We start from the raw sequence: 6,852 nt of genomic DNA, 5'->3' as shown, positions 1-6,852 counted from the left end.
CATGTTTTCATTGAGATTACCATGGCACTTAAATAATATAACCATCTATTTTAAGCTTCAATCATGTACACAAACTTTATGCTTTTTATGTCTCTTCACTCGCACTTTATGTCACTGATGTCATAAATTACATCTTTATATATTATGTACTCATTAGAATAATTATGTTTATAGTTTATAGTCATAGTTAATTTTTGCTTCCTCTTTTAAATTCTATACCACAATTAAAAGTGCTTTATCTACTCCCATTACAGTATTACAGTTTTATATTGAATCTATCACAATATTTTTTGCAGGAATATTGCTAAGAATGTGTTGTTATGCAACCTATAGTTCAGATTAAAGCTGTTTCTCCATTGTGCCAAAGTCACCACATGAAAAGTATAAGTATTCAGGCCATTGTCATCTACTTTTCTTCTCATTGCTAAAACTCTTCCATTGGGCTATTCAAACATATATTCTTTAAATTTGAACACATAAGTGGAGTTTTTGTCTCTTTATTTACCCCAATATTCTCTTCTCTTTCTACTATCTGACCATTTTTATTCACATGTCTTTTAGTCTTTTTCAATCCTATGTAGTGGCCCTCCTGACACATCCTCTTAGGCTTTCTCAGTCCATAATCTCACCTCATTCCAGTGTTCTCCAAAATAAACTTGAGAGAAGAGGAAAAGTATAGTGAAATGAAATTCTCTTTAGCCTTGACTCCCAAGGCCAAATTTGTTAGCTACCTCACCATCATACTCATCCAAAGCTTGTTCTGCTGTTCACTACATATTTAGTTACAGTCCAATTTGGGTCTGAGTGTTCAAAATGATGAGAGACACTGAAAATACTTGCTTTCTGAAAAGTAGATTAACTTCACTTCAGTTCTATGTATGGTTGCAAATATCATTTTATATCCTACTTTGAAAATTTAAAGAAGGCTCTCTCTGTGCCAAGTTACACTTTTAATGTTGTATATATCCCAACCACATAATTTAAGTATTTTCAGTATTTCTTTTTATAATGATTTGAGAATTGAAATCACTGCATATTATTTCTGGCTCAAAGACACACATTTAGTGTGGAGAACAATCAGAACTTCAAAAAAGATTGTCATTCATTTAACACTGAGCTATGAATTCATTATCTATGCAACAAGAATCATGACTAATGTGATTCTATACATTAAAAGTTGAAAACTGCCTAGAACTAGCCATTTCTTCAAGGAGTCCTAGAAACAAATATCTAGGCCATAGATGTGTTCATTGCTACTATGGTATCATTGATTCTAGACTATCTCAGCTGATAACTAATGCATGTGTATATACTAACCCTTGAATATACATTTACAAATAAGCTGAACATGAATTCATGTCGATGTCTACAACTCCACTTCATTTTTTTTTTTTTGATACCGGGGATCAAACTTGGATTCTTGTGCATGCACAGCAGGCTGTGAAACCACTGAGCTAAATCCCCGGCCCTCCACTTCATTATTACATGTGTCATTTTAGCTTCCTCCCCTTGTTTATCTATAACTACCCACTCTAACAGTGAGAAATGGCTGAAATCTACTGCTATTCATTTACTTATTTTTTCAATTCTAGTGTGCATGTTTAGCAGTATCAGAATTGTTAACATAAGACCTCATGGGGAAAATCGTATTTATCAATTAGGGTTCATTGTTTATAAATAGTCTGTTTTGTCTTTAGTCCTACAATTTCCATTCCTTTTCAGAATTAGTTAAGTCAGCACCTTTGCCCTTCACTACCTTTGATAAGATTGTTTCATGTACCTGTAATACAGTTTGATTTATCACATTCTTCATTCAGTGCTGGAGTTTCCTGACTTCCCAGATAATGTTTTAAACTTTTAATATGTTAAGTTTTAATCCTTATTCTATATAGGTCTACATGTTTTGATAAGTACAAAGTATCATGTGTCCACCATTATATTTTCATACAGAATATTTTTTGTCACCATGAAGAAATCTCCCATATTTCATCTATTCCATGCTTCCTTTCTCATCCTATACATCTGGTAACAGTTGTTTTACTATCACTACAGTTTTGCTTGCTTCAGAATGTCATATAATTGAAATCATAAAGCTTGTAGCCTTTTCAAATAGGCTTATTTTTATTGAATTATAATATTTATACATTTTTATGGGGTACTTTATGATAAATCAATATATGTATAAAATGTGTGATAATTACATCAAGGAAATAAACACTTCTATTCTTTCAAACATTATTTTTTTATGTGTTGGGAATTCCACACTCTTCTATTTATTTTGAAATACATGACAGTTTGTAACCAATAGTTACTCTTCTGTGTTATAGAAAAAAAGAACTGAGTCCTCCTCTCCTTGTTTGGTGGCACTAATCTAACCTCTTTCCATCCCACCTAACCCCCCCCCCCCAGCCAAGCATTGATGGATTGACTGATTGCACCCAAAGGGTTTATTTCCAAGACAGACCTTCCTTCCCTTTTTGTGACCGCTGAGCTTTATTGTGAATCACTAAGATGAGCTGGAAGAGACCCAAGAGCCTCAGTAGCCCTACATGCTCCCTACAGAAGACCTCTCGGTATCTTTGAAGGCAGCTGCCAAATGGAAGCTCCCTCTTGTGAGCTTGATCTAAGGGGCTCTCCAAACCAAACCCAGAAAAACAAGCAGCTCGAGTCTACTAGTTCCTGAAGGCCCTGCTCACATTTAAATAAACAGCTCAACGTCCACCATGACCCTGAACCTTTTGTGATGGAAGAAAAGAGAGATGGTTGGGGGTGGGGCTTTGTGAGCTGCAGCTGTGTCATATCTAATGTCATAAAAGGCCGACCTGGAGCCAAGTAGGCTAGTTTGAGTGGCACGGAGTCCAGGGCCACACGGGATCATGGGCTACTGTGAAGACAAAAATTTTCAGAGTTCAGATGAGTCTCCAAAGGAAAATGCGCCCAGGAACATCAGGCAAGGTAAGACAGGGACAGAAAGAGGCCCCTGGGAGTAAGAGACGGGGTACCCAGGAAAGACTGCCCTGGAAGTTGGATCAGGAAGGGTGAAAGTAAACTCAGCAGTTTAGTCATCCCCGCAAGCGATTAAGTAATCTATTTGAACTTTCCCAGGGGCCCGGAATAACCAGTCCAATGAGAACATTGTGATCACCGTGCTATGGCGTCGACTATCTGCTTTCAACCGTCAGGGTTCAATGAAGCCAGCCAGCATGCATGTAGACCAAGTTCCAGGAAGACATAGATGAGAAGACGCAGGAGTAGTCAGCCCTGCTGGCAGTTCTCCCCAAACTTCACAGAATAAAATGTCTAGAGCACTTGTGCCTCTGTTCCCCAGTCTGGGATCTCTGAGATCAACTTTGTAGTTTCCAAAAATGTGTCAGTCTAGGTGAGATTTGTTTTTTTGCGTCTGGTTTATTTCATCTAACATAATGACCCCCACTTTCTGGTTTTATGGCTGAATGATATCCGTGTGTGTGTGTGTGTGTGTGTGTGTGTGTGTGTGTGTGTGTGTATCACAGTTTCTGTATCCATCCACTGGTGGTCATCTAGGATAATTCCAAATCTTAGCTATTGTGAATAATGTTGCAACAAATATGGGAGTGTAAGTATGTCTTTGGTATAATGATGTCATTTCCTTTGTATGTATATACCCAATAGTAGGATTGCTGAATCAAATACTAGTTCTATTTTTAATTTTTAAAGGAATCTCTATATAATATTCTTTTAAAAATTTTTCATAAAGATTATTTTAATGATTCAAAAAATCAATATACAGGCGCTCATTCTTTTTTTTTTTAAATACTATGTACCACGATCTTAAAAGACTGGCTAAAATGTTATTTAGAGTACAAGTCATAGACAAAAAAAGATTCTTTTACAAAGAAGAAACAGACAAAAGCATAAAACTCTATTTTCAATGAACAAAAGAAACTACTAGTATAAATGAAACAAATCATCATATATCTTAAAATATTTTTGAAACTATAGAACAGATAATTTGAGAAATGATTTTAACTTCTCCCTGCATCCTATTTATGCTTCTTCTCTTTTGAAATTATCATATATATATATATATATGTTTCCTCATGCAAGAGAAATTATGCAATATTTAAATTCTGTATGACTTATTCCATTTAACATTATGTTCTCAAATTGCATTAATTTGCCTATGAATGTCTCAAGTTCATCTTTCTTTATGACAGATTAGTACTCCATTGTGTATAAATATATTTTCTTTATTCATTCATCTGTTGATGAGCATATACACTATTTCTAAGATTTAACTATTATAAATTGTGATGCTCTAAATATGGAGTTTTTTGTAATGGTTGAAATAATCTACATTCCTACTAATAGTGTATGAGGTCTCCTTTCTCTGCATCCTCATTATCATTTGTTATTTTTTGGTTTTTTTTGTAATAGCCATTCTAAGGGTGAATTAATATCTTATTGTGGTTCTGAATTACATTTCTCTTCTGATTAGAGATACTGAGTGTTGTTCACATGCTTGTTGGCTATTTGTATGTCTTCTTTTGAGACATGTCTTTTCATATCTAGTGCATTTTTTTGTTTTTGCTTTTTGTCTTTAGTTATTTTTAATTCCTTATATGTTTTGGGTATTAATCCCTAGTCAGATGAATAGTTTGCAAATATTTTCTCCATTCTGTAGATTATCAATTAAATGTTTTGATTTTTTTTTATTTTGAAGAAGCTTTTTAGTTTGAGATACTTTTATTTGTCTATTTTCTCTTTGTCTGTCTTTAGGGTCATATAAAAAAGGATACCTGCATGCACCAATGTTTTAAAGTAAAAAACTAACTTCTTTTAAGTAGCAATAGCGAGTTAAGATTGATTCATACCATTTCACAATTTAATATCTCGTTTTTGTTGCTGAACAATATTTCATTCTATCAATGTGTTATGGTTTCCTTATCCATTCATTTATTGAAGCATTGCTTATAATATTTATTAATTAGGAGTAATGGTGATGGGAGCATTTCTATGCAGCTTTTGTGTGTAAGTTTTCAAATCACTTAGGCAAATACAAAGGATGGGAGCAGAAAAAAAGGTGAGCCTGGTACATCTTGTGATATCACAAAGGAATGAAAGGCCCCTAAAATAAATGTCACAAAGAAAGCTATATGTTTAAGGTGACATTGGTGATAGCTGAAAGAATTCCAAATGGCCAAAGCTGAAATAGTTTGAGTAAAAAATATGAACAAATTAGTAATGGATTATAAATCAAATTTTAAAAAGTATTCATAAATCCATATTGATATAAAGAAATGACTATAAATAAGTTGAATAGTCAAATATCCTTTGAAGAAAATTTCAAATAATTTATGTAGATACATCTTTCTGAGAGAAGAAGAGCATAACTCCATTCTCCTTTCATGGGATATGAAAATAGTGACTTAATTCCAAATATTTGAGCATGGAATGGTAAAATAGTAACTTTACAGTGGAAAAACCTCAAAAATATTACTTTCACCAAGTAACCAAGATTGGCATCAGCAGTGAAAGTAAAGTTTATAATATTTACCCTTGAAATCAAGTGATGAAAATGATACTTTACCTCTGTATTGTTCTTCCCATAATCCCAGACTAGCCATTAAAAATAATTTAATATATCCCAAATAGGGGCATTCTATCAAATAATCAAATAATAATCTTCAAAACTACTGAAGTTATCAAAACAACAACCCCCCAAAACTGAGGAATTATTATAGCCAAGAGGAGTCCAAGGAGATATTATGAATAAATGTAATGCCTTTGCATGGAAAGGATTTTAGACCAGAAAAAGGACATTGAATAAAAACGTAGAAAATCTATATAAAGCATGACCTTTAGTTAATAATGATTTGTTAATATTGATTCATTAATTGTAATACATTTAATAATGTAATACATTTACTAATATAAAATGTTTGTAAGGAAAACTGGGTGAGAGGTTATGACAAGTTGGATTGTCAACTTGATTGGGTTCAGAGCCACTTAGGGGATTAGTAAAGCACACTTTTCAGTGTGTCTGAGTAGCCATATAGGCGTGACCTTGGATATAATATGTGGTCCCTGGCCCTGGCCCCTTGTCTGCCACTGTTCTGCTTTTCTTCCTGACCTCCATAAACTAAGTAGCTTTGCTATGCCATGACCTTCTGTGATGATGTTTATGCCTTAGAGCCAGACAATCATGGACTGAATCTTCTGAAACCATAAGTCAAAATAAACCCCTCTTCCTTTAAGGTAGTGGATATCACATATCTCTCCTCAGTGACAGGAAAGCTGACAAATACAAGGGTTTATAGGAGTTATCTGTACCAACCTAATAATTTTTCTGTATATATAAAAACTCTAGGCACCTTATGTTGGTCCTTGAAAGAATGTGACTAGAGAGGACCTGGTACTGACATTATTAGGAGGCACTGACTCTGTATAATGCTTGATATATGGGATCTCAGTATTTTTTTTAACTCTCCTCACCATCTATACTGTAGCCTGCCTTCACCAAAGAGATTTGGTGACTTTGAACTGAAAAAGTTTCTCATCCCCCAATCACCTGTATTATAGAATTAAATGTGAGATACTCTCTAATTTCATTACCAACACTCCCAAAGTATAACCTTGTTTGGGGGAAAGTTCTGGTCATCATATGGTTTGAAGGGTAGACTATAGCCACCAATTTACTTTTGGCATTTACAAATATATTGGATTTTACCTTTGTTATATAAATTGCATGCAATTATTTGTTGGTAAGAATGAAAAGTAACACATCAGCAACTTCATTTGGTTCAACCAAATATAATGTCAAGAATAAAATAATTGGCATTTATCAAGCACCATGCTAAGGCTTTCCATGGA

General features: G+C 34.0%; 1 long non-coding RNA gene across 1 annotated transcript; it reads left to right on the top strand.

Annotated features, from left to right (window-relative positions):
- Window positions 1–2,653: 2,653 nt before the first annotated feature.
- LOC147821552 (uncharacterized) lies at window positions 2,654–3,313 on the top strand. Its single transcript, XR_015446862.1, has 2 exons — window positions 2,654–2,955; window positions 3,106–3,313. It is a non-coding gene; the product is annotated as an uncharacterized LOC147821552 (long non-coding RNA).
- Window positions 3,314–6,852: the final 3,539 nt, after the last annotated feature.

The sequence above is a fragment of the Heterocephalus glaber genome, unplaced genomic scaffold (assembly GCF_053883595.1).
Source record: "Heterocephalus glaber isolate CG9 unplaced genomic scaffold, H.glaber_assembly_v1.0 deba00001732, whole genome shotgun sequence".
NCBI classification, from domain to species: domain Eukaryota; kingdom Metazoa; phylum Chordata; class Mammalia; order Rodentia; family Bathyergidae; genus Heterocephalus; species Heterocephalus glaber.
Note: the sequence above shows the minus strand (reverse complement) of the source record. Positions and strands in the feature narration are given on the sequence as shown.